The sequence below is a fragment of the Puma concolor genome, chromosome B3, assembly GCF_028749965.1.
Source record: "Puma concolor isolate L17-30 chromosome B3, mPumCon1.1.hap2, whole genome shotgun sequence".
NCBI classification, from domain to species: domain Eukaryota; kingdom Metazoa; phylum Chordata; class Mammalia; order Carnivora; family Felidae; genus Puma; species Puma concolor.
Genome location: NC_141672.1, coordinates 119,251,659 through 119,275,236, shown reverse-complemented (window position 1 = coordinate 119,275,236; position 23,578 = coordinate 119,251,659). Strand labels below are relative to the sequence as shown.

General features: G+C 42.1%; 1 long non-coding RNA gene across 2 annotated transcripts; it reads left to right on the top strand.

Moving 5' to 3' along the window:
* Nucleotides 1-4: 4 nt before the first annotated feature.
* On the top strand, nucleotides 5-23,184 carry LOC147580340 (uncharacterized). Of its 2 annotated transcripts, XR_015252810.1 has the most exons (5): nucleotides 5-165; nucleotides 2,331-2,474; nucleotides 16,883-17,006; nucleotides 17,430-18,010; nucleotides 23,023-23,184. It is a non-coding gene; the product is annotated as an uncharacterized LOC147580340 (long non-coding RNA). The 2 variants fall into 2 exon arrangements; XR_015252811.1 differs by lacking the exon at nucleotides 23,023-23,184 and having other exon boundaries at nucleotides 16-165; nucleotides 2,331-2,469; nucleotides 17,430-17,626.
* The last annotated feature ends 394 nt before the right edge of the window (nucleotides 23,185-23,578 follow it).

The window sequence follows — 23,578 nt, the reverse complement described above, 5'->3', positions numbered from 1 at the left end:
GCCCCCGGCAGTTTGAGCCAGTCACTCCCGCGGCGGCTACAGCGAGGCCACGCCTTTTAAAGGAGTCGACGGTTCCGCACCAGCTCTTGGCCTCTGGCCGCCCTTGGACGCCTAAGGCATATCAGAGAAGTTCCAGAGGAACAAACCCACTCCCGTCCTATTGAGGTATGTTTACTATGCCAGTCTTATAGATGATTCCAAGCCCGTAGAATGCTGTCTTTGTACATAGCCCATCTTCCTTAAAAAGGCCAGAGCCACAAATTCACATCAAGGTTTTCCTGACAAGGTAACACTTAAGCAGCACTGTTTGGGAGAATTGTAGTGAACTCCAACAATTTATGGAGAACTTATTGTGCCAGGCGCTAGGGTAGTTCTCGGAAGAGTCATCAGAAAGGAGAAAAGGTGGGGCGCCTGGGTGACTCAATAGGTTAAGGGTCCGACTGCGGCTCAGGTCATGATCTCATGGTTTGTTGGTTCAAGCCCCATGTCGGGCTCTGTGCTGACAGCTCAGAGCCTGGAGCCTGCTTCGGATTCTGTGTCTCCCTCTCTCTCTGTTTCTTCCCTGCTCGTGCTCGTGCTCGTCTCTGTCAAAAATAAATAAACACTTAAAAAAGAAGAAAGGAGAAAAGGCTGCTGATGGCTTTGGCAAAGCAGAGACATGTTTGTGTGGATGGTGGGTGGTGGCAAGGTAACAAGTCAAGGCTATATCAGGATGGGACATTTTGGGTCAACACTTGGAATGATTACAGAAACTTTTCTTTGGGTGGCAACATTTCACACTCTTCCCATGATCTGGGATTGATCACAGTAATTAGCACGTATTGAGAGCTTATAGTTTCTTTACATTTTTTAAAAAAGTTTATTTATCTCTTGAGAGAGAAAGAGTGTGAGTAGAGGAGGGACAGAGAAAGAGAGAGCGAGAGAGAATCCCAAGCAGGCTCTGCACTGCTAGCACTGAGCCAGATGCAGGGCTCGAACCCACCAACCATGAAATCCTGACCTGAGCCTAAATCCGATGCTTAATCAACTGAGCCACCCAGAGCTACTAGCTCACTTAACCCCCATCATACACTTACGTGGAGGATACTATGGTCATCAACCTCATTTTACTGATGGGGAGATTGAGGTTTAGAAGATTAACAGACTTTCCCAGACCAACACAGAGTTGCTGGTGTAGTGCAGAAACCATAGTCTTTCTTGCTGCTACAACTCTTTGCTTCCTCCTCGGTCAGGCCTTTAAGTTGCCTGTTTACTTGTCCTTACTCATCTTATTCTTCCTCAATCTCCCTACCTAGTCACTTTCCCCAGGCACTGTCAGCAATACCTGTTCATTTATTTCAGTATCCTATTTACTTGCACCAAGCAGCACCTGTCATTTATTCACTCATCAAACTTTTTACAAGCACACCTCTGTGCCTCACTGTTCTAGGCGGTGGGTTTTCCACAGTGAACAAGACAATGGAATTTGTGTTCTGGTAGAGAAGGCAGACTGAAACAAATAGGCAAGTAGCTTTATGACCTGATGTTGGGCAGTAACAGAAAACAATTCAGAGAAAGGGAATAGAGAGTGATGTGGGAAGTCTTCTCTGAGAAGAGGGCATTGGAGGAGACCTGACTGAAGTAAGGGAACAGGCCATGTGAGTATCTGGAGGAACAACAGCCCATAGGTGGGAGTAGCAAGTACAAAGGCCCCGAGGCAGGAACATGGTCAGTGGGAAAAGGAATACTGAAGAGGTTGGTGTACTGGAGGTCAGTGGAGAGCAGAGAATGAAGTCACCAAGGGCCTAGTAAGCCATGTGTGATGGAAACATACTGCAAGGCCCTGAGCAGGCCAGTAACACCATCTGACTTAAAGTACCCTCTTCTCACACCATGCATGTCCTAGTTAGCATTTAAAGAATCAACCAATCATGGCTCTCAGGCCTGCGGGTCCCCACCCTCTACACATTTCTCTCTGCTTTATTGTTACTGCTTTCCCTCCTTCCACAAAACATCTTTGCATTTCTTCATCCTTACCCCATCCCTTCCCATTTCCCTGAGGAGACCTTCATCCATTTTTTTATTCCCTGGCGTCTCCACCTCCATCCTGTCCTTCCTTACTTGTGCCTTCCCCTTGGGTAGGCCATGTAGATTCATTAGAATCACCTGGGCCACAGACTTTCTGAGGGTAGGCCTTAGGAAACTAGTATTTTTTAATAGCACCCAGATGCTTCTAGGATGTTACAGGAGTTGCAAACCACTGGTCTCAGTCTATAAACCTGCTCAAGGCTCTCCAACCTAAAAAAACCTTTCACTTAACACTGTGTTCTTCTGTCTCTCTCTCTTCACAGCCTAAGTTCCTGAAAGATCATCTAGTCCAACTAGACTTCACCAGGCACACGAATCACCCAAGAAGCTTGTTAAACTGCAAAACCTGATTCAGAAGAGCTGGCTGCGGCTCGAGGTTCTGCATGTCTCATGGACTCCCAGGTGGGGTCAGTGTAGCTGGACCACTCTTTGTAGCGAAGGGCTGGACTTCTGGTCTTGACTCTCTTGCTTCCAACTCACCTTTTTTCTCATTGCCTTGTAGCTTCACCCCACAGCCCCGCTGAAATTTGTTCCCCCTGATGTTACTTGTGACCCACCGGCTACCTCTTCTCTGAGGCAGTAGATATAATGGTGAAGAGCACAGACCTGGGAAACAGATAACCTAGGTTCAGAATACAGCCCTCCCACTTCCTAGCTGGGTGGCCTCTCTGTGCCTCAGTATCCTCGTTTTAGGGAGGGAACAATAATGATAACACCCATCTCACTTGGTGGTCTTGAAAATTAAGGGAGTTAATACATTGAGAGCTGTTAGAACAGTGCCTGGCACACAAGAACTTCACAAGTATTGGTGTTTTTCATTTTACGAGAACTCCTAACTGACAGCATTTGACTCCATTCACTCCACCATGCTGAAAACTCTCTTCTCCTTTAGCTTCCAGAACACCACCCTCTCTCTTAGTTCTCTACCTACCTCTGGCTGCTCCTCTCCTTGCCTCCCTGGTATGATGGTGTTTCCCAGGGTTCTGGCTTAGGCTCTTTGGTTTTCTCAACGCACCTGGGCTCAGTGGGTAACCCAGGTTACCCAGTGCCTTGAATTCAGTATCTCAGTGTGGAACTCTCCTGAATCTAGATCTTCATCCCAGGTCTTTCAGTTTCCTATCCACATATCCCACTGCCTGCTCTAGGTCTCCACAGAGATTCATTAATTCATTCAACACATATGTATTGGTTACCTGCTCTGTGCCTGACTGAGTGCCAAGTGCTGGGGATATAACAGTGAAGTAGTTAGACCTGAGCCAAGACCTCTGGGAACTCATGATCTGGAATAAAGATTCAATACTAATTCTGCAGTTATTGATTAAAGTGCATTCAGGATTAGCAATACAAAAGAGAGGTGCAGGCTGCTGTGGGGGGTGTATAATGGGAACCCTGACCTTGTCCGGGAGTGACTCATACATACTCCAGACTCAGCACGTCCCAAACTAAACTCATTGCTTTCCCCAAGCCTACCCTATCCCTCTTCTGCTTGTGTTGTTTCGCTCAATGAACAGCACACCCATCGTCCCATCCAGGCCAAGACCTGGGTGTCAATACCCATACTATCCCTTGCTGACTCCTTCCACTCACCGGGAGACTTCTCCTTTCTAGAAAAGTAGCCTTCTCGGGTAACTCCTGGCACTCTATAAATTCCTACTGCCCAGTGCTCAGGCAATCTGATTTTACCTTCACTGGCAAAGTGGCACTTAGAAAAAAAGGAGCAAATAAGGGTGTGAGGTCCATCCCCAGAAACACAGACCCAGTCTGTGTCCTGCGGCACTTGACCAGGGCACACCTGTCTGGGGAACAAGGGGAAGATAGAGTCCTCGTGCCCTTTTTTCACTGATCCTTGGCTTATAACTTCTCCCAATAAAACCCCGTTTTTTAATCCACACTGTGTAAAGTAAAATGCACTCTGATCCATGTTGTGTGACAGGCACAAAGTGTCTGTGTTTTATAAAAAAAAAAATTATTATTCCCAGTATAAAAGCAATGCCTACTTATGGTGATTAGTATCTTTATTAGACCAGCTCTGAAGCCTGATTTGAGACATTGCAAATAACAATAATAATAATAGTAACAATATCTGAGTGTAGTAGACATTTATCTTTCTTTTGAGCTATCCCACATTTGAACTCCCTGTCTATTTGGAAGGATCCCCATTGTATGAACCTTGTGGGAAGCCCAGTCAAGAGCCAGACAGTCCTCCCTGAGCTCAGGCAGCTAGAACATGGGCACGTGATTGTTGTTAGTGAATCAGGGGATCCTGCCCAGAAATCTGGACCATGAAAGAGTGACACAAAGACAGAGGGACAGTTAGTATATTTGTTCTAGCAATGCGGGCATCGGGAGTCCAGCAGCAGCAATGGCTACGAGTGCCTGGGTGGCAGTTCCAGTGACAGTCTCCTAACCAAATCGTTGACCTTGGTTTGACCTTGGTTGGGTTCTGTCCTACTAAGCCTTCCTTTGCTTCCAAAAGATAGTGAGAAACACCTTATGATCTTATAATAAAGCCTTTTCTGCTTAAGGTAGCTGGACTCAATTTCCACTCTTGATAATCAAGTATCTTTTTTATCTTTTTTTTCTTTTTTTAAATGTTCATTTTTTATTTATATTTGAGAAAGAGAGAGACAGAGCATGAGCAGGGGAGGGGCTAAGAGACAGAAACAGAATCTGAAGCAGGCACAGAGCCTGACGTGGGGCTCAAACTCATGAGCAGTGAGATCATGACCTGAGCCGAAGTCTGACACTTAACTGACTGAGCCACCCAGGCACCCCTGCAATCAAGAATCTTGACTGATATGATTGTTACAGAAAAATTGGAAAGTTCTAAAAAGTAGAATGAGAAAAAACTCATTGCCCTACATCCAGAAAAAATTATTATTAACAATAATAATAAAACTTCCAGTCTTTTACTATATACACATTTTGACATAATTATGATTACATGATTATATAAAAATTTATGTACTCTGAGCTGATTTTAAAAATTGTATTATTTAAAAGGTGACATATAATCATTGTAGAAAATTTGAGGATACCAAAAAATAAAAAAATAAAAACCAACGCAAAAAGCTACAACCCAAAGATAACTACTATTCATAATTGGTATATTTCCTAAAAATTTTTTCTGAATTTTTACATAGCTGAGAATACTGATTATTCCACATGTTTATGCATAGTTAACTGAGAAATTTTAACAGTTCTAGATAAAAGATGGCATGAAGAGGAGCTTGGGGATGGATATGGATAATATCTGCCCTTTGTGTGGTAAATACCAGTTAAAAAGCCTTAATGGATTCAGGGCTTTAAAGATGCAGAAAATCATTATGCAAGTTTCTTGGCAGTGAACATGTGTATTATGTGCCCTTCCCAACTCTGCTTCTAGTGACAAAAATACAGAAGACTTTTTGTTCAGTGATTTTCCTGGCACAGGGTTCCAAGCTCTTAAAAAGTTTGTCCATTATTGGCAAGTGCTGCAATACAATAGGAAGCGCTATTGTTTTTAGTGTCATCAAACATGGGCAAAGACACCACATGGACTGTGGAATGAATTATGTAGCTTGAGAAACACTGTTCCAGGAACTGGGGAAGGAGTGGAATGGAAGAGAAACAGCTGACAAGCTGACTCTGCAGAGTGGCATAGGGCATGAGTCCTGGGACTAAACTGCCAAGGTTTGACTCTTGGTTCTTACTCCTTAGTTATCTTTTGACTTTGCGGAAGTTACTTTAAACTCTCTGGGCCTGGGGTGCCTGGGTGGTTCAGTTGGTTGGGCTTCTGACTTTGGCTCAGGAAATGATCTCATGGTCCATGAGTTCAAGCTCAGCATCAGAAGCCTGCTTCTGATTCTGTATCTCCCACTCTTTCTGCCCCTCCCTACCCATGCTCTGTCTCTCTCAATCTCAAAAATGAGTAAGTGTTAAAAAAAATTTTTTTTAAACTCTCTGGGCCTGTTTTCTCACCTGGAAAATGAGAAATGATATTCACTAATTTTTTTTTCCAGACTTTTGCAACTATCTTCAAATTGAGAGTGGGTAGGTGGATGATAAGAGTATTGCCTATTTCATAGAACACTATTTAATCAGAGAGGGCTAAATAAATGAATAACTATAAAGTGCTCAGCTCTTTTGCTGAGCTGCAGTATCCACATATGACACAGAATTCATCTGGATCATGGAATTTGAGAAACCTTGTAAGTCCTTTATATCACAATTTTCCATTTCCTGAATTATTCTTTTTTTATTGAGTTTTTGAATTAAAACGTATTCAGAAAAGTGCACAAACCATAAATGTATGGCTTGATTATAACAAAGCAAACACCCTTATGAAGCTACCACCCAGGTCAAGAAACAGATGACTAACATCAGAAATCTCTCCTAGCCCCTCTTTGTCTTTATCTCCTGCTATCCAGACTTCTAACACCATAGAGTAATTTTGTCTGTTTTTGAACTTTTTATAAATGAAATAAATGCTTACTGTTCCACATGATGTTTATGGAATTCATCTGGGTTGCTGCATGCAGCAGAAGTTTGTTCATTCTCATTGCTGAATGTATTCAGTTGTAGGATTACATCATGCTGAATTTGTGCATTCTATTGTTGAGGACCATTTGGGTTGTTTCTAGTTTAGGGTATTTAGAATGGTGCTGGTATGAATATTCTTAGTCCTTTAATCTATGAACATGGTACATCCCCTCCTCCCTTGATTTCGGTTTTCTTTGATTTTTCTCAGTAATATAGTATGTGGTCTTGTACACCTTTCACTAGATGTGTTCCTATAAATTTGTTGCTTTTTTAATGTTACTGTAAATGGTCTCATTGTTGAATTTCACTAACTGTAGGTGGTTAGTAGAAGTACTACTGATTTTGGTATACGGAGAATGGATCCAGCAACATTGCTAAATTTAATTAATAAATTAATTGCCTTCCAATTTGACTCATTTTTGTTATTATTTCCTTTCTTCCACTTTACTTGGGCTTAGTTTTCTGTCTTATTTTTAAAAAAAAATTGTTTTACATATATTTATTTTTGAGAGACAGAGAGGCAGAGCACAAGTGGGGAGGGGCAGAGAGAGAAGGAGACAGAATCTGAAGCAGGCTCCAGGCTCCGAGCTGTCATCACAGAGCCTGATGCAGGGCTTGAACTCACAAACCGTGAGATCATGACCTGAGCCGAAGTCGGACACTCAACCAACTGAGCCACTCAAGTGCCCTCTGTTTTATTTTTCTAACTTCTTCCTCCCTATTGATCTTAGGGTTGTGAGTTCGAGCCCCACGTTAGGTGTAGCAATTACTTCAAAATAAAATCTTTACAAAAGAAGAAAAAGGACAGGAAGTTGAGAACACTGCACTGGCTACCTCAAAAAAGCAGCCCATGACAGCAAAAGGGCAGTTGTGCAATTTTCTAGTTGTTAAATATTTGGGGTCTCTGGATGACAAAGAGAATTAAGTGTATTTCTATCTTTATGTATGTCAGTGGACTGCTTTGTTTCCTAGTTGAAGCATGGACAAGCAATTGTTTTGTCTTTCAGAATCTCGTAATTGATTATCTGTCAGTTTTGATTTTCAGAATTGTTTTGCATTTTTGTGTTTTTTGTGTGTGTTTGTGCAAGAAGTACTGGGGGCTATAATAGGGGCTGCTCTCCGGGCACCATTTAGAATAAGACATCTCCTGGAATGATCTCTCTAAAATGCAACTCTGACCATGCCTTACCCTCACTTAAAGGATTTTATTAATTCTCTTTATCTACTGAACAGGGACCAAACTCCTACTGTGGCAAATGACCCTTTGTAACAAAGCCCTTGGCGGAGGCTCTGGTCATACTCAACTATTTACTGTTCTCCAAAACTGCCTTGCCCCCTCTCCTCTCCCAGCCTTTGGACACATTACACACATGGGCTGGCATGCCCTCTTCACCTGCCTTTACTTGAAAGACTGCTCATCCTTTAAAATTCAGCTCAGGCATCACCTCCAAGAAGAATTCCTGATCTACCTCCTCAAGCTGAGTGAAATCCTCTTCCCTGCGCTCTGACAGCCCCCCAGCCCCCAGGCATTCTTCTGTCAAGCTACTTGCCACATGGTGATGGACAGTGTTATGAGCTCTTAGGAGAAAGGTCTGTTTCTCATGCATCTCTTTATTCCATGCCCCACTTATGGGAAGACCTCAGTAATGGTTTGTTGATCGAAGGGTGTAGCTCTTTTTGAACTAGGGGTTCCTATCAGATGTGATTCTGGTGGTATTAAGGCTTCCACACAAGTGAAGATGCTAGTGCATTAAAAAGGCAAGGATAGCCTCATTTACTCCCATAAGATCTACTGTCCCTACTAGCTGTGTCCTTGTGCATGTGTGCAGACAAACAGACAAGCACTGCTTCCCACCCCCCAGCCCCGTGCAGGCCAATTGCCCTCTTCCATCCTCCGGGGCCAGCTCTGTCCCCAGCCTGTTACACTGAGGGTAGAAAAGAGGCAAGGTAAGGAACCAGTGTGAAAGCTGCTCCTTTTTGCTATCAGAGCTGAGAGAGGGCTGCTCTAGCCAGTGAAGGAACCTAGCGTTGGGGTCAAACTATCCTGGAATCAAATCCTGACTCTGAACCTCCTATGTCACCTCATGTAAGTTACTCAAGTTTCTCACCTCAGTTTTCTCATCTGTACAGTGAAGTTAACAATACCAAACTTGCAGTGGTTGTTAAAATGAAATGAGGCAACGTAAGTGAAGTAACAGCACGATGCCTGACACATAATAGATGCTCAAAAAATGCTTAACAATTACTAAAGGGGATGAAGTTCCACCACAAATACAACCTGTAGTCCCCAGTTATCCTTGCACAGGACTTGTCTTCTACAACACACTGGGGGATCCTGCAGGGCAGCAAGGATGTCCTATTCTTCTGCGCGTCCCCCTAGGGTGCAGGGAGTTTTCCCGACTGAAGGAGTAGCTGGAGCAGGGGCTCTCAGGCCCTGCTGGGGACGACAGTTCATGTGCAGTCATATAAAATAATCGCTCCTGGGGCACCTGGGTGGCTCAGTTGGTTAAGTGTCCAACTTCAGCTCAGGTCGTGAACTCCTGGCTCGTGAGTCTGAGCCCCACATTAGGCTCTCTGCTGTCAGCGTAGAAGCCTACTTCAGCTCCTCTGTCCCCTTCTCTCTCTGCCCCTCACCTGCTTTCTCTCTCTCTTTTCAAAAATAAATAAACATAAAATAAGACAAAACAAAATAAAATAAAATAAAATAAAATAAAATAAAATAAAATAAAATAAAGTAAAATAATCACTCCTTTCAGGTATAGAGATGCACTTGACACCAACTCGGTGCAATGGCCCTACCAAAGCCAGAAGCAAAAAAAAAAAAAAAAAAAAAAAAAAGAGAGAGAGAGATGGCAAGGAGAGAGAAGAATGAAAGACAAATGCACCACAATTCACTACAAGAGGAGGTGACCAGCAGTAAATTGTTGGTGGGGTGTTGGAGCAGGCTGGAAAGTCAAGAAAGGCATTTCAGTGGAAGTGAGTATTGGAGCAGGAATAGAATTTCAAAAGCAATTTGCAGAAGAATGGAATAAAGAAGTGGGGGAGAAGGAGAAAGAGTAAATGGGAAGAGTGATTCTGAGGCAGGCACCCAGGGCAGCCCAGTGCCTCGGGTGGGGCACTAGGCAGAGGGCAGGAATAAGGGGTGTGGAAAAGCAGGGGCCAGGGGCCAGGGAAGCCCGAGGGAGGCAGAGGGTAAAGGCAGGGGAGCTCAGGCAGGGGAGCCAAACACAGCCTCCCTAAGGCCGTGGATACAAGCAGAGGGCAAGGGAAGCTGCCTGTTCTGGGCCCGCAGTCCTTGCTGCCATGGGGGAGGGAGGACCCTCCAGGGGCAGAGGTGAGCATAGCAGTGCCGAGACAGGTGGAGAGGGGGGACGTGCAAGGGAGGCCTTAGCAGCTTTCCGGTTTCTACAGTCACTGACTCAGTGGGTGGAGCAGTTCTGTGCAAGAGAAATATGGGGAGAAGATCTGAAGTAGTTGAGAGACCTATTTCTAAACTCCACAGGGAAGAAACCAGAGGAAGCTGAAGAGGAGCAGAGGCCAGCAAGTCTTGTGGTAAGATGATGATGGGCTTTTATCCCTGCCATGGCCAAGCCCTAGGTCCCTAGGTCGGGCGACTCAGTCTCCGGCAGACACTGGTCAAAGCCTCACTTGTTCTTCTTCTCATTCCCCTTCTTCTCCTCCCCCTCCTCCTCCTCCTCCTCCTCCTCCTCCTTCTTCTTCTTCTTCTTCTTCTTCTTCTTCTTCTTCTTCTTCTCTTAATTTTTATTCATTTTTGAGAGAGAGAGAGAGAGAGCAAGCAGGGGAGGGGAAGAGAGAGGGAGACAATAGACTCTGAAGCAGGTTCCAGGCTCTGAGCTGTCAGCACAAAGCCTGACCCAGTTTGAACTCACAAAGCAGGAGATCATGACCTGAGCTGAAGTCAGATGCTTCGACTGAGCCACCCAGGCGCCCCTCAAAGCCTCACTTCTGCCATTCTCCCCACCAGCTGAGAGACCGGGAATATTTCCTGATACTGCCTCTCTTTTGTTTTACATGAAATGACAGGCCTCGGCAGGGGACGGGGGGGGGGGGGGGGGGGGGAGTGGCATCTCACACCTTGGCAGGGTTAGTTGAACCCCAAACATGAACCATGGACTTTGATTGTAAAGAAAATTGCATCACTTTATGGCATGGAATGATTTCCAGGACTGTTCATGAAAATAGCAAGATACAGAGCAATGTATATAGTGTGCTACTTATTTTAAAAGTTCACTTACTTATTTTGAGAGAGAGAGAGAGAGAGAGAAGGGCAGAGAAAAGAGTGAGGCAGAGGGAGTGGGAGGAGAGAGAATCCCAAGCAGGCTCTGCACTGTCAGTGCAGAGCCCAATGTGGGGCTCAAACTCATGGACAGTGAGATCATGATCTGAGCTGAAACCAATAGTTGGACACTTAACCAACTGAGCCACCCAGGTGCCACTGCTACTTTTTTAAAAAATGTCTTTAAGTTTATATTTAAATTCCAGTTAGTTAACATACAGTGTAATATTAGTTTCAAGGGTACAATATAGTGATTCATCACTTTCATACAACATCAGGTGCTCATCACAAGTTCTCTCCTTGAGCTTATCAGCTCTCCTCTGATAACCATCAGTTTGTTCTCTATAGTTAAGAGCCACTTTCTTGGTTTGCCTCTCTCTCTCTTTTTTTTCCCCTTTGCTCATTTGTTTTGTTTCTTAAATTTCACATGAGTGAAGTCATATGGCATTTGTCCTTCTCTGACTGATTTATTTTGCTTTGCATAATACTGTCTGGCTCCATCCACATCATTGCCAATGGCAAGATTTCATTCTTTTTTATGTCTGAGTAATATTCCATTATATATAAATACCACATCTTCTTTATCCATTCATCAGTCAGTGGACATTTGGGTTGTTTCCCTAATTTGTCCATTGTAGATAATGCTGCTATAAATATTGGGGTGCATGTATCCCTTTTGATTAGTGTTTTTGTATTCTTTGGGTGAATACCTAGTAGTGCAATTGCTGGGTCATAGGGTGGTTCTACTTTTAACTTTTTGAGGAGCCTCCATACTGTTCTCCAGAGTGGCTGCACCAGTTTACATTGCCACCAACAGTACAAGAGGGTTCCCCTTTCTCCACATCTTTGCCAACACCTGTTGTTTCTTGTATTGTTAATTTTAGCCATTCTGACAGGTGTGAGGTGATATCTCATTGTAGTTTTGATTTGTATTTCCCTGATGATGAATGTTGTTGAGCATCTTTTCATGTGTCTGTTGGCCATCTGTATGTCTTCTTTGGGAAAATGTCTGTTCATGTCTTCTGCCCATTTTTGGTTTTTTGGGTGTTGAGTTTTGTAAGTTCTTTATATATTTTGCATACTAAATATGTAAAGACGCATCATTTTGCAAATATCTTCTCCCATTCCATAGGTTGCCTTTTCATTTTATTGTTTCCTTTGTTGTGCAGCTGCTTTTTATTTTGATGAAGACCCAATAGTTTATTTTTGCTTTTGTTTCCCTTGCCTGAGGAGAAATATCTAGAAATAAGTTGCCACGGCCAATGTCAAAGAAATTACTGCTTGTATTCTCCTCTAGGATTTTTATAATTTCCCATCTCACATTTAGGTCTTTAATCCGTTTTGAATTTATGTTTGTGTATGGCATAAGAAAGTGGTCCAGATTCATTCTTTTGCATGTTGCTGTCCAGTTTTCCCAGCACCATTTGTTGGAGAGACCACTTGTTGTCTTTTTTCCATTGGATATTCTTTCCTGCTTTGTCAAAGATTGACCAGATAGTTGTGGGTTCATTTCTGGGGTTTCTATTCTGTTCTATTGATCTATGTGTCTATTTTTGTGCCAGTACTGTACTGTTTTGATCACTGCAGCTTTGTAATATAATGTGAAGTTCCAAAATGTGATGTCTCCAGCTTTTCTTTTTTTTTCTTTTTTGAGAGACAGAGAGAGAGAGAGAGAGAGAGAGAGAGAGAGAGAGAGAGACAGAGAGAACAAGTGAGCAAGGGGCAGACAGATAAAGAGAAAAAGAATCCCATGAGGGGCAGAGAGAGAGAGAGAGAGAGAGAGAGAGAGAGAAATGGGGCTCACCCGGGGCTCATGTTTTAACCAAAGTGGGGCTCGTGCTAACCTAAAACGGGGCTCAGGCTCACCTGATGTGGAACTCAAACTCATGAACTATGAGATCATGACCTGAGCTGAAGTCAGATCACCCAGGTGCCCTGCTTTTCTTTTTCAAGGTTGCTTTGACTATTCGGGGTCAGACTGATAACCAGCAAAGAAACTGGTTCAGTAATCAAAAATCTCCCAACAAACAGAAGTCCAGGGCAGGATAGCTTCACAGGTGAATTCTACCAAACATTTAAAGAAGAGTTAACACCTATTCTTCTCAAACTATTCCACAAAGTAGAAAAGGAAGGAAAACTTGCAAATTCATTCCATGAGGCCAGCATTACCCTGATACCAAGACAGATAAAGACTCAACTAAAAAAGGGAACTACAGGCCAATATCCCTGATGAACATGGATACAAAAATTCTCAGTAAAATAATGGCAATCCAAATCCAAGAAAACATTAAAAAATCATTCACCACAATCAAGTGGAATTTATTCCTGGGTTGCAAGGGTGGTTCAATATTTGCAAATCAATCAATGTGGTACTCTAAATTAACAAAAGAAAGGATAAAAACCATATAATCCCCTCAATAGATGAAGAAAAAGCATTTGACAAAGTATATCGTCCATTCATGATAAAAACCTTCAACAAAGTAGGTTTAGAGGGAACGTGCCTCAACATGATAAAGGCCATATCTGAAAAACCCACAGCTAATGTCATCTTCAATGGGGAACAACTGAGAGCTTTTCCTCTATCAGGAATAAGACAGGAATGTCTTACCACTCTTGCCACTTTTATGTAACATAGTACTGGAAGTCCTAGCCTCAGCAATCAAACACAAAGAAATAAAAGGCATCCAAATTGGCAAGGAACAAGTCAAAACTTTCACTATTTGCAGATGATATGATACTCTATATAGAAAAAGAAAGACTCCACAAAAAAGCTACCAGAATGGATACATGAATTCAGTAAAGTTGCAGGATTCAAAATCAATATACAGAAATTGTTGCATATCTATACACCAATAATGAAACAGTAGAAAGAGAAATTAAAGAATCAATTCCATTTACAGTTGTATAAAAAAGCAATAAGATACCTAGGAATAAACTTAATGAAGGAAATGAAAGACCTGTACTCTGAAAACTATAAAACATTGATGAGAGAAATTGAAGAAGACATAAAGAAATGGAAGGACATTCCATGCTCATGCATTAGAAGAACAAATATTGTTAAAATGTCTGCACTACCTAAAGCAATCCATACATTTAATGCAATCCCTATCAAAATATCACCATTATTTTTCACAGAGCTAGAACAAACAATCCTAAAATTTGTATGGAACCACAGAAAGTCCCAAATCACCAGTATGCTCTTTTGTTTAAGCATGGGAAGGGGGAGGTAGTAAGAATATATATATTCACACTTGCATATAATTGCATAAAGAAATGCTGAAAAAGATACACCAGAAATAAATAAAAGTGGGAAAAGTCCCTTCTGGGGACTAAGGAATAGAGTTTGGAAACAGGGGTGGGAGTGAGACTTCCAAATGTATCCTTTTTGTTTAGATTTGTGAACCATATGATTGTACCACCCATTAGACTAGTTAAAAAATAAAAATAAATTAATTCTATAGTGTCTAAGTTGTATGGTACAAAAAAACCACTCATGGGAACCCATTCAATGTGGGGAGTGTGAGAAAAATAACCTGGACTCCGTTACTGCTAGGAATCATGGGATTGGTAAAGGAACAGAGCAGAGGCTCTTTCTGGGGTCCCCTAGTCTCTTTTCTGTGCTCCTGCCTTTCCGCCAAGCGGCTCCAAATTTGAGTCTGTCTGGGCTCCTTCCAGTGCTCAGACTGCCCACCTACTCTGGCCCTGCACCAGAGTGCCTAAATCTAGCCTTGCTCATATAGGATTGGCCTCCCTCATAGGTATCATCCAATGAGATGTGGCCATGGGGCAGGGCTACGCAGCACAAACAGGGCTGACTAAGATACCCTCCCTCTTCAGTGGGAGCTGTGGTTGGAGACTATTTCCCAAAAGAGGGGTTTGGGCAGTAAGACAGTGATAGGCTTACTTGGTATATGGGTCAGTCAGAGGTCAGGGCAAAGATCCAGCCAGCATTGTGGTCCCCTAGACATGGGGGAGCAGATGAAGTCTCCTGGAGAAATGAGGCAGAGACATAGACTTGACAGTTAGGTTAAGAATCTGTGTTACCTGGGCAAGTCCTTTCCCTTCTCTGGGCTTTAGTTTCTCATTTGTGGCAAAAGGGAATGGGACTAGAGGATACTCTGGGGTTCCTTTGATCTCTAATGGGGAAGAAAGCAAAGTGCAGTGAAAAGAGCATTGAACCAAGAGTGAGGAGACCTGGTTTGGAGTGCCTCCTTGGAGTGCCTTGCTGTTGGACTTTAATTAGGTCACATGACCTCCATGAACCTCAGTTTCCTCTATCAGAAAAGAGGATAACACTCCCTGCAGATTGCTGTTACAGTTAAATAAACTCATGGATGTACAAGTGGCTTGTCAACCGTCCTGTGGGTGCAGGTATGAGAGGTAATTATAATAGCTACTGCCTCTATAAAATAGAAGCATAACACCTTCCTTGTCTCTCTGTCAGGATGACCGTGGGTGCAAATGTGACAGTGTAGGCCTTGTGTAGGCACTGAGCCCTGGACTGGACACAAGAGCTGGGCTGTATTGCTTGTTGATTGTGTGACCCTGGCTAAGAGTCCTTCTTTTCTGGGCCTCCCTTTTTCACCTGTGGCCCGGGAATGCTATTTCCTGCCTCATAGGTTGTAGTGAGAATAGATGAGAGGGTGAGCATGAGGTATGTGGTGTGGACTGTGTTGTGATTTTCAGTGAGAGGAATGATTAATGGGACTATTCCCTGGTTCCCCAACCCCTGGTTTGAAAGCCAAAGCCAAAGGTGGGTATACTGTGATGTCAATTAAACCCACACAGATCTTCTCCAAAGTCCTGTGAAGGATCTTAGTGATGCATTTACATGGTCACAATGTTTCTGTAAAACTTACAGAAGTGAAATGTTTCCATTAAGATTACTGCCTCTTCCACTGTAACTCCCATGTCATATTTCCACCATGTTGGATGGTGTTGGATAGCTGTGGACATCTTTGGGACCTGACCAAGGGGAAGTTGAATTGAAGATTTGGTTTAGTGGGATATAGTTATGTACTTTACAATCACTCTGATGTATAACTAAATTATTGCTAGCCGTTTGGCAATAATACTCCTGCCCAGCAATACCCACCATGCCAACTCACCCATTATCATGACAAAAAGGTGCAGACCAGAGGTCATACTGAAATATGTATTTATATGAAATATGAATGTGTCAGCACCCAGTACTGGCAGGTTGTGGAGGAGAAACAAGGTTTGAAATGTACAGAACCAGAGCTGCTCGGTAAAAAATGCTTCCACCATCAGAACATAGGACTCATTTCTCATGGATGCCCGGTCAAAACGGAAATTCTCTCTTCTCAAAGAATGTCAGAATTCCATCGTTAGTAGGGCTTGTGTACTGTAGGAGTCCTACAAGTAGCAAGTACTTCTGGGTAAAGTTGTATGTTTTATGCATCTCATTATATGGAATCACATCTCAGTGTAACTGATGCATCTTGTCCTGATGTGGTCTGGTATTTCCAGATGAAATGGCACATGAAATCCCCAACAGAACAAGACGGCCCAGAGAAACAAGTGTTCCAGTGACAAAACTCCTACACATACTCATCAATAACTACAGTGTACATAGTGCAAGAGTAATTTTCTTACACAATTATGTAGCTAAAAACAATGTAGCAGCAATTTAAGAATGCATCTGAATTGCTCTGGTTAATGAGCCATCAATTCCAAATATTTAAGACTGGTCCTCCCCCTGCAATCTTACAGCTCACTTATGAAAGATATTTGATAGAGGTTTCCCCCAATTTGGCAACAATCCTGAAAATTTCCAACTTTATCAATAAGTCGTGAAGCCGAAAGAAACTTTTGGGGGAATTTTGTGTTATTTGGGGGGATTTTGTCATATTTGTACTATGTCAGCTTTTCTTATACATTGTTTTGTTGGTTGTTTTGGTTTCTTTTCTCATTCCCAGTAATTATTCATGTTCATACCTGATTTTGTATTTATAATTTTTATTATTTTCCTTACAGAAATCCTCCAATGTACACAAGCCTAAGGGCCCACAAAACGTGGATCTGCTGTGGCCTGAGGAGCGGCACTGACTCACCCTCTGGAGACCACACCAGAACTCCTGTCCCTCCTGCCCTCCCGTGGGTGAGCCCTTGCACGCCCCACCGGCACAGCACGCACTACCGCTGTCACTGCTCTCAAGCCGCAGCGCCCCTCCTGGGCCCAGAGGGCAGCAGCCACAGGCATGTACCAGGGGGCATGAGTCTCCGGAGCCCTCACCCTCCTGCACACTCCCCTGTTCAGCTTTCTGATGGGTCTAGACGATCTCACACCTTCTCTTTTGCTCCTCAGCACCATCAAGACAAAAGAGTCTGGCATTCAAGGCCCTTGTGGGTCTAGTTTTATTTTACATGGAAAATGGGGTTTTATTTTATGTTTTTTGAAATGGGATTTTAAAAATTAAATTTCCTTGCAGAAGAAGGCTGATAAACAGGAAAGCAATTTTATATCTGGTCACCACATTAATTGTTTAATGTTTTCTATTTTTTTTCCCTATTGATTCTCCAGGAATTTCTAGGAAGACAAGCACGTCATCTGCAAATAGCCATGTGGTCAATTCCTTGCCAATATTTATCCTTCTGTACCAGTCAGAAGTTCTGTTTGCAAACAACAGAAACCAGCTCTACTTAAACTAACATGGGAAGGTTATTGGGAGAGACAAACTCGGAGCAGCCAAAATAACCAATAAAGTCCTATCACAGTTCTGCCTGCTTTTCATGCTTATAGTGCCCCCCCCCACCACCACCAAAGTTCCAGCCTGCCAAACTGACGATGTTTTCACTCTTTTATTGTTACTCTATACAACTCCAAGTCCAAGATTTCTGGGGTAAGGTCCATTCCTTCTCTAATTCTGTCCCAATCCTGTCCCAATATTCTGCAAACAATATATACAATAGTGGATTAAAGGGAAATATAAGATAAATTCATTAAAATATATGAATATACACACGGCTGAGCAAGGAAGAAACTGCGGGTAGGGAATATGGGGCTCTATGCCTTGGCTAAGGTGTGACCTCCCTCCTCTACCATTTATTCCGGGTTGACTTTGCCTTCAGCCAACACCTCAGTTGGCAGGGGTTCTTTATCTGGTAAGGTTGCCTGGACCATTATTCTTGAGGGGTCTGAGACTTGGTGGTCCTGCCTAAATTTGTTTGTTGTGGGGCACCTGGGTGGCACCAGTCAGTTGAGCACCCAACTCTTGATTTCATCCCAGAGTCATGGGATGGAGCCCCGTGTTGGGCTCACTAACTATGGAGCCTGCTTAAGATTCTCTCTCTCTGCCCTTCTCCCCCATGCTCTCTCTCTTAAAAAATTAATAAGTAAATAATAAATAATATGTTTGTGTAGATTTTCTTCCATTTTGACCACCACTCATACCAGTACTAGCAGGTAAAGCAGAGGGTTCCCCGAGAGTCAACCTCATTTCTTCAGGTCTTGTTGTGATAACCTCCCTATTACCCTTTGATAGTCTAAATCAGCACTGTCTAATGCAACTTTCTGCAGTGATAGAAATGTTCCACATCTGCTCTGCCTAATTCTGTAGACAATAGCTATATGCTATAGCCCAATATGGTAGCCAATAGCCATGTGTAGATACTGACCAGCCAACGTGTGGCTATTGTGACTGAGGAACGGAATTTCTAATTTTGCTTAATTTAAATTAATTTATAATGGCCACATTGGCTGTAAATTGTACAGCACAGATCTTAATCAATCATTCCAGCCAACACCATGACCTTCCTTTGGGCCTGTTCATCCAGTGGCATAGAGAGCCCATACTGGCTGGTTGGCACTATTAACGTCCTATATGTCCCCAGAATGAAGCTTTCCTCCCTTGGGTATCAAAACCTCTAAACCAGCAGATATAGAGCAGATATAAGAACAAAAATTTTTTTTGAAAGGGGGGTTATTTGGTTCAATAGTGACAAATGCCAAAATTTTATCACTATAAATTGGTTGCTGGTTGAGCCCACATACCATGTCTTAGAGGACAATATCCCAAACTTGCAAGAGGTTGTCTACCAAGATGCTATAACTGATCTTCAACAGCCCATTCTATTTTCTTTTTTTTTTTTTCATTCTATTTTCTATCAGTCCAACTCTCCTGGGGTGTGGTAAGCCCCATGAATCCCATGTCCATCAGCCCATTGCTTCACTTCTGTTTTTACTGTAAAGTGAGTTCCTTGGGCAGAAACAGTATTGAGTGGGTTGTTCTGATGGCGTTTATGAAGTGCACTAATGGCGGTCCTGACAGAAGCATGAAGGAGAGGAAATGCATATTTAACTCCAATACAAATATTTATCCCAATGAGGACAAACCATGAGCCTTCTCTGATGGAAGGAGTCCAGTGTAACCAACTTGCTATCAAATGCTGACAGGTCATCTCTACTGCAATACATTGGATTTGTGGAATTGGCCTCCACTACTGGAAATTAGAGTCTTGTTAGTGGCAGTGGCTGCTTCAGCTTTGGAGAGGCTGTCAACTCCTTACTTGGATAGGTGGTCTCTGTTCCTGCCTCCAAAACCACTTTATTTTTGAGTGGGCCCAGTGGTAGCTGAGGGAAGAAGCTATCTACTCATCCACTGGGAAGATATATACTCATCCACTGGGTAGGAATCTTGTCCACCTGATCATTGATAACTTCCTTCACAGTGGGCACATTTTGGAGAGCATCAACATGGGACACAAGCAGTCTCTGCTTCTGGGTCAATTCTGAGAGATCCACTCACATTCTCCCGAGACCACCTTGTCACCAACCTCCAATCCTGTTCTTTCCAAACTCCCAATTGTCCAGCTAGACCACTAGCTATTGCCCATGAACCAATGTAGATCTGTATCTCAGGCTTTCAGAGAAAGTGGTCAGGATGAGGTACTGTTCTACATTCTGTCCTTGAGAGAATTTCTCTTCCCCACCATCTTTTGGGACCACCTCCAACTGGGACAGTAGCACCACAGCAGTCCACATCCAGGGGACCAGCTGTGTGCAAGGAACACCCCATGAAGTCATAGATGTGGATCATGGTGGGAGTGAGGAGAGGGCAGGGACACAGATTAAGAGATGTCCCCACAGCTGTGTTTGGGTGACAGGCCACTCATGTGCCCGAGTGAACACGCACAGCAACTCCCATTGTGACAGTTTCTTCCTCAGGGAAATCTGTGCTCCAGCCTTCCTGCTCTTCTTGCATCTGCTCTTGTAGTTATAATTCCAACATTTATTTTGTGTATTAGAGTTTGGTATGCCAGCCTTGCCAAAGAGTCTCTCTCCATCTTTATGTCCTACGTAGTTTAAATAAGATTATCTGTGCTTCAATAGTTTGTCAAATTTTACTTTGAATTTGTCTAGGTATTTATGTGTTTTGGTGGATAGAACCTGCACAGTCATTCCATTTTCTTCTGTAGTTATTGCACCATGCAATTTTTCCACCACATGAGTCCATTTTGGTAATTGATATATTTCTAGTAATTTATTCACTTTATCCACAATAGCCATCTACTTTTTATCTAAGTTTTTACATGTTTTGCCCTTTCTAATGATACATATTTGTGATTTTTCTTTTTTCTTAGGCATGGCACAGTCTGCTCAGATCTTAATTTTTTTAATTAAGTTTTTTTAATTTTAATTCCAATATAGTTAATATACAGTTATGCTAGTTTCATGTGTACAATATAGTGATTCAACAATTCTATACATTACTCAGTGCTCATCAAGATGGGTGTACTCTTAATTCTCTTCACCTATTTCACTCACTCCCTGACCCAGCTCTCCTCTGGTAACCATCTGTTTGTTCTCTATAGTTCAGAATCTGTTTTTTGTTTTGTCTCTTTTTTTTCCTTTTGTTCATTTGTTTTATTTCTTAAATTCCACATATGCATGAAATCATATGGTATTTGTCTTTCTCTGACTTACTTATTTTGCTTAGCATTATGCTCTCTAGCTCCACCCATGTTGCTGCAAATGGCAAGATTTCATCCTTTTTTATGGCTGAGTAATATTCCATTGTGTGTGTGGTGTGTGGATATATATATATATATATATATATATCAGATTATCTAGGTTTTGATATGAAATATTCTCGTTAATAATTTCAGACAGTTTGTAATCCTAATTTCATTTTTCAATTTAACTTGAGCTTTTTATTTATTTATTTTTTTAATTTTTTTTTCAACGTTTATTTATTTTTGGGACAGAGAGAGACAGAGCATGAACGGGGGAGGGGCAGAGAGAGAGGGAGACATAGAATCGGAAACAGGCTCCAGGCTCTGAGCCATCAGCCCAGAGCCCGACGCGGGGCTCGAACTCACGGACTGCGAGATCGTGACCTGGCTGAAGTCGGACGCTCAACCGACTGCGCCACCCAGGCGCCCCTAACTTGAGCTTTTTAGAGGAATGTTTGAGAATTTCCAAGTGGTTAAGCTTGAGGTGAAGGTGTTATCCTTTTGTTGTCGATTTTCTAGATTGATTACATTGTGATCAGGGAACGTGGCCCACATAATGTATACTTTTTGGTTACTGAGATCTTTGTGGCCTGGTGTGTGGTCAGTTGTTGTTATTGTTCCATGAGAATTTGAAAAGAAAACACAGAGTTTGCTTTGAGGCTACACACGAAGCTTGTTAAATTTGATATTCAAAACTTCTCTTTCCTCTACTCAGTTTGATTCTGGGTTAGATAAATTCTCCCACTGTGACTATGGTTTGGATAAAGTCCCTTTTTATTTCACATCTCCTTGGTAGACTTGTGTTTTTTACTGAGGAAAAAATGCATTCTTTATCTTGTTTAACATGTGTCTTGTCTTGAATTCTATCTTGTCTGATATGAGCATACTCTGCACTGCTTTCTTTTCATCAGTATTTGCTTGAGATCTCTTTGCCAGATCTCCAATGTTAATCTTTGTCATTTTGCTATAAGTGAGTATTTTGTAACTGGTGTATCATCAGATTTATGCGTGTGAGTGTATCTAAGAATATGTGTGTGCATGCCCAATATTAGGGGCTTTATCTTTAATAAAGAAATTTAATTCACAGTTATAATGTAACAATGAAATGTTTGGTCTTTCTGCCATTCTATTTCATTTTTTCTGTTTACTATTCTTTTTCAATATTCTTACCTGTTTTCCTTCTTCTGAATTTTGTTGCTTTTCCTCTTGTGGTTTTCAGTTTCCATATCCCATATCCATATTATTAGTGCTTATCTTTAAGTTATTAGCAAATGTATTTGAACATATAATTCCCTATTTACATTAAGAATTAAATAGAGTATAATTCACCCACTGAATAAGATAAATCTGGTGTAAGACAAGTCCAGAAGTCCGATTTAAATTTAGACACCAGCTTTTCAGAGAGTTGTCTAGAACACTAACTGCTAGCACCTGGTTAGCCTGGTGGAAAATTGAACTTTGGCTGCTGAGGTAAAGGTAGCCCCCAGTGAACAGTCTGCTTACTACCAGGCCACCTGAATTTCCATAGTCATTTGCTAGATAATTTCACATTGTCTCTTCATGCCCTTATTTTTTCTATTCCCTGGAATAACTTAATAAGCATTGAGAATATTTGTTTCTTCAGCTTTAGAAAGCTCCCCTCTGACATTTTTTAGGAATTGGCTCTTTATTAATTTTTAAAATATTTATTTATTTTTAGTTTATTTATTTTTTTGAGAGAGAGCAAGCAGGGGAGGGGCAGAGAGAGAGAGAGAGAGGGAATCCCAAGCAGTCTCTGCACTATCAGCACAGAGCTTGATGTGGGGCTGGAACTCATGAACCGTGAGATCATGACCTAAGCTGAAATCAAGAGTCAGACACTTAACCGACTGAGCCACCCAGGTGCCCCTAGGGATTGGCTCATTCACAACTTTGTTTCTTTCACTGAGATTTATCTGTTTAGACTCTCTATCTCTTCTGGGGTCAGTTTTGATAAATAATCTATTCTTAGAAAATCACCATATTTCAACTAGATTTTTCAAATATATTTACATAGGGTTATGCAGAGAAACCTTTTATCATTTTTAAATTCCCTCAGTTTCAAGTTATTCCCACTTGTCTTTCCTGTTTTGGACATGTGCGCTGTCTCATGCATGACTTCTCTCTCCTTCTCTGACTCACAGATGGATGTCAATGCTCAGGGAGGCCTTGGAGACCACTTGTTGAAGACGACAGAACTTCTTTCACTCTGAGTCTCTGGATAACTGTGGACAGCAAAGTCCCCAGCTCTTCCCATCTCCTCCAGTCAGACTCCACATGAGCAAAAAATAAACTATTGTACTAAGCTGCTGATGTTTCGGGAATTTACTTAGTATGGCCCCTTATCTAGTATATATGTTTGATTCTATTATTTTTATAGTTTCATTTTTACAATTAAAATCCATCTGGAATTTGCTTTAGAATAAGAAATAACATGGCGAGCCATCTTTTTCTCTGGATACACAGTTGTACCAAGACTCTTGAGTGATAGTTTTCCCCTTCTGATTTAAAATACTACCTTTATCCTAAACTAAATTCTCATATTATTTCTATTTCTGAGGTCTTCAATTTGTCCCTTTATTTAGTCTGTTTACGTACCAGGACCAAAGGCTGTTGATCTTGTTCTTTGCCAAGCTTTCCTTGAGATGTAGTGTGCTTTTTCAATCTGTGAATTCAAGCCTTCCTCTACTCTGGGGATGT